Raw genomic sequence first — 7372 nt, 5'->3', positions numbered from 1 at the left:
TCTTGGGTTTGGATTAATTTGTTAGTAATAATTTTCTAGATTCATTATTAAATGCTACTGTTTTACACACAGACAAAACATTACTATCAGCAATAACGTGTTGTCCATCGGTGAGTAACTTAATCTAGGAGATTATTTAACATTGTGGATCACTTAAAAAAAAAAAAAAAAAAAAACAATACAAACACACACACACCAGCAATATCTTTCAGCAGGACTGTCAGTATTTGTATGTGATGACGCATGTGTATCCATCTGTTCAACACTGTAAATAAGAACATGTACTTTTCCTCTTCACTAAATTAAGCAAACTAGAGACCCTAATGAGATGTGAAATTTGCCCAGCATCCTTTCAACTGCTTCTTCCCCTCATTTCTTCTCTGCTGTCCTGCTGTGTAATTTATGTCTAAAGTGAGAAAAGACTAGTTGAAGATAAGAGACAGAAAAAAATTAATTCAGCAGTGAAAATGATACAAAAGTTCTATTTTGGTATCTATATGGATTTTCTGTGATTTTCAGAAGAATGCCGCACAGGACTCTGTATGTTTAACAACCTACGTTCAGCGTTTCTCTAGCCCACTCTTTCTGTTATATAATACTATTTGACAAGGCACTAAGCAAAGAGCCAGTTCATTTAAGACTGGGAAACCAAACGATTGTGTTTATACATTAGGGCTGAGCACTTGTAATCCAGCAACATGAGTCTTGGATCTTCAGGCCATCGTATGACTCTTCCATTCCATGCTTAGCTCTGTTGTACTTAACACATACCAGATTTAGCCTTCTGATGCAGGTCTGTGAGATCATAACCAGACAACCAGCCTACACCAGAGATTATATAAGAAAGGCTATATGTAGAATGCAGCTCTGTCCGTTAAGTAAAAACAATATTAGGCGTCATATGAACTGATATACTGTATGTGTGCATATATTAAATCTTGTACCTATTCCTGCTCTTTCCTGGCACTCTTCCCTTCATCACCTGCACCTGTGTTTTCTTACTTACATCACCACTGCTTTCGTATGATTTCAGAATTCTGTTTTTTTCTTTTGGGTTGGGAAGGGGAATCAAAACCTAAGACTGACAAAAAATATCAAAACCTAACACTGCCCAGCCCTAGTAGCCTCTTGCCTCCAACTCTTGGATGTTACAGATTACTTTGCTAACCTAGGATGCAATAAATAAGTCTGGAACAGTAGCTCACGGGCAGACCTTTGGGCAGACCTTTGGGCAGACCTTTGGGCAGACTTTTGGGCAGACTTTTGGGTAGACCTTTGGGTAGACCTTTGGGCAGACTTTTGGATAGACTTTTGGTTAATGGGACAAGGTGGTGGGAAGCAACAGAGGAGGATACAAGTGTGAGTGGCTTTTATTGTATCCAATGTTGAACATGCAGAGAAGACTAAACAACAGACATATGACCAAACCAAGAAACTGAGGCTACAGGGAAGCTACACAATAAGAGCAATGATATGAACAAACATGACTAGAACTTGACACCGATCTGGAACACCTGGGGGCAATCAATGGGGGGGGGGGGGTGATTAAGATAAAACTCATGTGCTATGACAACAGAGTGGAGATGGAACTAAAACAAAAGCACATGGCACACATGGACCAAAGAAGCACTAAACCAAGACAGACACAGGTAAACAAGGGGGATCACTGTGACAAACAGGGACAGCATGTTTTGTGGTGCGAGGTAGAACCAGAACATCCCCTAATAAAACTGTTGCGATGTTAACTAATTAAGTGTTCTCATTAGGAACATGGGACTGTTAAGAATGAAGCTTCTCCAACTTTGTTTCCCTCTCAGGCTTCTAATAAGCAGCTGAGAGTGGAAGGTCTTGCATCCTGGTCCCGAGGGATCCTGACATGGGTGTCCATGTGGAGGAGGAATGCTGTTGTCCAGCCTGACTTCCTGGGGTTCCTATGCTAACTTCAGTGTCCATTCCCGTCAATGGCGCAGTGTGGTCCTCTTCTTTCTTTTCTCTCTATTCTTCTGTTTGCTTGTGGTTCAGGTCCTCTCTCATTTTCTGTGGACTTTATGGCCCTGAATTGCAGAGTTGTATAATCCAGGTTCAGAAAGTAAAAGTCCTCACCAGGAATTTGCTGGTTAGTTTGCTGTCTTGGTGGTTCCTGTGTCTCCACAGCCTCGCCCCCGTGATGTTGCTCTTGCTGTGGTTCCTCTGGACTGGGCCTCAGCTGTTTCCCTGGCTGCAGATGTCTGACCACAGCGCCTCTGTCTTCCAGATCTTCTCCAGTTCTGGTACCAGCCCCAGCAAAATCAGTTCTGGCTAAAGATGGTTGAGCACACTCCCCGTCTCCACTTTCTTTTCTCTCTTTCTTTGCTTCAGATCTTGTTGTGACCTCTTTTTCTGCTCCTGTGATCTAGTTGATTCCATTTCTTCATTCACCCAACATCTCTAGTCACCACTGTTGAGCCGTAGCTGATCTCTGATCCTATCCTGGCAATTAATCCAGACCACCAAACTTCTATCTTAAATTGTTTACTACTCAGTACTGTAATTAATCAGGTCTGTGTCTCCAGTCTTGTTGTAATGACCTCAGGTTCATTCTCACCTGCTGCCACTGTCCTCTGATACTTTCTGAGGCAGCACCAATAAGATGATGAGGCATCACCCTGTGTGCTTGAGACTGGCAGTCTGCTGTTGCCAATCCTGCTCTCCTTTGCTTAAAGTCCCAGAGTGTGCACCAGATCACTGCTAGTGCCAGCCGTGTCTTCAGGGATCTTGGAGCATGATGTTAACCCAGACTGGCAGCTGAAACTGTTGCATTGTGGTCTGAGCAGACCATACACTGTCTGATGGCATGATTCTCTTTATCTCTTGATCTCTATTTCTGTCTCGATCCTCTCTGTCCTTCTTGGAAGATTCTGACATTGAGTTCAGGTTCTCTTGCCCATGACAGTCCCATCCTGTAGATCTAAGGCACAGCAACATCTACAGCGCTTTGGGGCATCCCAGTCTCCATTAATTCAGTGCCTCTTGCCCGTTGATAGCTACCTGCTAACTGTTCACAGCATATATGGTGTCTGACATTCTGCTGGTCAGGTGCAACCAGCTCATACTGGTCTTACAGAGCATCACATTACTCATGTTTGTGGAGACAGCACCATCTCTGTGGTGAAGGGGCCGGGGTGACCAGCTGCCCTGGGTCTGTTACTGCCCCCTCTGCACCCTAATGTTGTTCTGACTCTCTACACCTGTGTTCACTCTATGAGGGCCATTTCTCCATGTCCAGTGTGCTGTATTCCTGGTCACGCCTCAATCTTCTGGTCCTCTGTTGCTTCCTTCATTTCTATCCTGGCTTTGTACTGTTTTACCCTGATGTTATGAAGGGGGTAAGTCTGTCTAGGACTTAAGCATATCTGTGATATTTGCACTTTTTTAATTTTCTGAGCATGGCAAGAAAATCTCACACCACTGCAAATGACCCCTGCTTCAGTGAGACGGACATAAAATCTCACATCACTGCAAATGACCCCTGCTTCAGTGAGACGGACATTCCTCACTGAACATGCACCAGCCATATACACTGTTCAACCTTCACACAAGATAAAGTATATTTGCAGGCATTTGGGGAAAAACACAAAAATGCGAGGTACCTTTAAATGTTTGTTTTCCACTGTGTCCATTTTTCCAGGAGATCATCCATGTGTTATTGGCTCTCACTGGTTTTCCACTGCAATTTTTCCACTGTGTTTAATTCTCTCCTTTATCCTTTAATGTTAGACAAATCATTCCTTCAGTTTATTCTTCCATCTCTCTGGTTTTCCTGGCGAGATGTGTTGTGATGTGTGCGTGTGCGTGTGTGTGTGTGTGTGTGTGTGTGTGTGTGTGTGTGTGTGTGTGTGTGTGTGTGTGTGTGTGCGTGTGTGTGTGTTTTGTATTCACAAGGATGAGATGGGCAGGTAAGTCCTGGCACTTGTTCTTTTGACTTTCCATTTACTCTCCATGGTGATAGAGGAAAATATTCACAAAGAGCTCAACATTATCTATGTTGGAAATCACTGCATGTGGTCAAGGTGCAAGGAGATTTCTTTGCATTATTAGGCACATTTAGAACCTTTAGAGTCTATTTTAGATGCATTTATGCTAGGTTTCTAACATAAATTTTATTTTAGACTTTTCCTTTTGAATTGTTTTTTAATTATTTCTTTTTGTATTAAAAAGCTATATATTTTGTCACATTGTTCTCCTACTTACATTATGGTCTGTTCACTTGTTCCACAGCAAATACAGTATGAGCTTGTAGCTGGGCATGATCATTTTTCAAAAGAGGGCAAGGACGTATAGATGTTGGCTGAGTTATATGTGGGTTCATGCAAACTTATTCAAAAATAATTCTACCTTATTCTTAAAATATAGATTTCTCAAGCTTTATAAACAAACATGTGTATTGCTTCAGTTGGGCTGTATTTGTTTGTTTGTATTTGTTTATTTGTTTGTATTTGACAACATTAATACTTAATAGTTCATTGTTTTTACATATTTTTGTTTAACACGTTAATAAGGATTTCAAAATTAATGTAACATTAAAACAACAGAGTGGTCTTGATGCAAAAGTGGTCTCATAACACACGGCAGGGTCAGAGTTCACTGCATACTGAAACATTTCACTGTCAGAAGCATGAAAGGAGGTTTTTGCTGGTATATAGTAATTTATTGTTGACATTTGCATACATTAATAGCTAATAATCATTGTTGCAACTCTTTGGTTTAAAATAAAATCTCTCTATATATGTATATGATGAAGATTAGGTATGCTTGCCAGCCTGCTTAAGAGACTATTTCTATTACTAGAAAATTCAAAAGTGCTTGGTTCAGGAATCAACTAAACTGTAATTTTTTAAATATATAATTAAATTAAATGACATAGCATGCAAACTTTCAAGCTTTAAAAAACACTTAAATCATGTACTATGCTTCTCTGACCTATTTAGGTTCCCACTTCTGACCTATGTCAGAAGCTAAAGGTTGATATGAGGGGTTGAAAACATCTAGAGATATTCATGCATGACCCTTATGTTGTTGTTGCCCTTCAAGAGTTATTAATAGAACTAATATAATGAAATCATAAGCAAAGTCATTAATCATGTCTCAAGTGTCTCTCCACACGTTAATAACTTAGATAAAGTCTAGTCATGTAAGCCCAGGTTAGATGCAAAAACTTATTTTTACATGAAGTTCAGGACCAAGTGTGTCATCAACCTTAACATGTCTCATTTGTTTTAATGCCTCAAGGTTAAACACACTTTTGACACTTTGTGTGTGTGTGTGTGTGTGTGTGTGTGTGTATGTGCGTGTGTGCGCACCATGAAATCCTATAGTGTTTCAAACACAATAGAACGAAGAGCTTAAAATAGTTTTTAAAAAGGATGAAAATTTCATAAGTATGGATGTTCCACAGAATGAAATGGCTCTTGAAGATAATTTGGTGTATAATGGGAAATCCTCCCTGTCCCCCACACCAACCCACTTCCTTCATACCCAAAGGCGGAATTTAATTTAATATTGCTTTTGCTTTTAATAAGCCATAGGTTCGCCCTTGTTCGTGACATTGGTCTGGAAACGGCAGCTGAGCCTAATCAGCTCAGGGAGGAGACAAGCAATGCTGCCCCTCTAAACCTGTGGAAAGGTTATTACGCCTTTTAACAGCCTTACGCTGTTAGAGTGAACCTCACAGAGACGACGCCTGCCAGAGATTGTGTCATACATGAATTGTAGTGGACAAATATTAAAAGAGGCAGGGATTTACAGGCTGAGAGAGTGAAAGGTCCGAGATGTAAGATCTTCCTGTAAGATTTACCCAGAAGCAAGTCACGGCTACAGTGTAAGAGCTTATTACACCCACAGGAACTCATCTCAGATGTATTTGCTTTCAATACAAAAGTGTATCATACGTATATCATAAGTATAAGTCATTAAGGAATAATTAGTATTATCAATAACAATGAAAACTGTAGTCACAACAACAAAAAGAGATAAAAGGTCTGTTTTCAACTGAAACTGTTGCTATGGTTATTCTGTGAACGGCTGTGATTTGTTCCACTTCATTTGAAGGAAAACTCGCGCTAGCACGTTTCACCCACATATTTATGCTCTACACATGTATTTGATAAGTGAGGGAACTCCCGGAGAATGCAGTCCAGGATGCGGGGAAGGTTTGCAGCTGGTCCGAGAGCTGGTGTGGGCTGGTCCGAGAGCTGGTGTGGGCTGGTCCGAGAGCTGGTGTGGGCGGATGGCGTTCCCTTCTCTTCTACGCTCAGTCTGATGGCAACAGTGGGACCACATAGCCGCTCATTTACAACACAACAATTTCACATGTTCACTTTCTTAATCACAGCCTTGACAATTTGAAGTGGCACTTTTGGGTGTTATTTGGTCTGCTGGCAATAAAAGACTAATGAAAAGAGTTGGTAGAGACAAGTGAAGAAGAACAGATGTCTCTCTCTCTCTCTCTCTCTCTCACACACACACACACACACACACACACACACACACACACACACACACACACACACACACACACACACACACGCACACACACACACACACACACACACGTTATATATATGCTCAGTGGTGTTTTAGAGTAATAAAATGAGCAGACCAGTAGCATTTGACCCAGTCCCCACTGGACCGTGCTGAATTGAGCACACCTCTTTCTTCAGGCATTCACCCTCATGTTAACTGTGACATGACTCCAAATTTGGTCACTAAACCAGATGGACACTACAGGAGTTAAGCAGGAATGAACTGATTTGTACACACACACACACACACACACACACACACACACACACACACACACACACACACACACACACACACACATTTAAGTGTTGGATTCTTTATATACTGCACTACTGCTGCCTTGTGAACATCTCACTCTGTTTGATGTGTTAAAGACTTTTTCCTGGGCCTTGCTGAATCTTTTCTAGGTTTCTACCCTAAAGGAACATTTAACTCTCACCGGCACACACACACACACACACACACACACACACACACACACACACACACACACACACACACACACACACAGAATTGTATTCTATGAACTCTCTTTTGTTAGAAAAGCCCTTGTGTGCTTAGCTGAGATTATAACCTAGTAGTCAAGTTAAAATTTTGAGCCACAAATCATGTTGCTATTATTATTCGCTACGCACAGGTTACACCTGCGCTCATATACAGTATATATAGAGATGTATACACATGGCTCTGGCATACAACCACACATTGGGGAAAAGAAGAGGTAAAAAAAACACCCTGGACAGGTGCAAGCAATTCTGCGCACGGAAAATCAAACAGGCGTGATGACACGTGATGGAACTGCATCTGCTGA

Source organism: Brachyhypopomus gauderio, chromosome 20, assembly GCF_052324685.1.
Source record: "Brachyhypopomus gauderio isolate BG-103 chromosome 20, BGAUD_0.2, whole genome shotgun sequence".
NCBI classification, from domain to species: domain Eukaryota; kingdom Metazoa; phylum Chordata; class Actinopteri; order Gymnotiformes; family Hypopomidae; genus Brachyhypopomus; species Brachyhypopomus gauderio.
Note: the sequence above shows the minus strand (reverse complement) of the source record.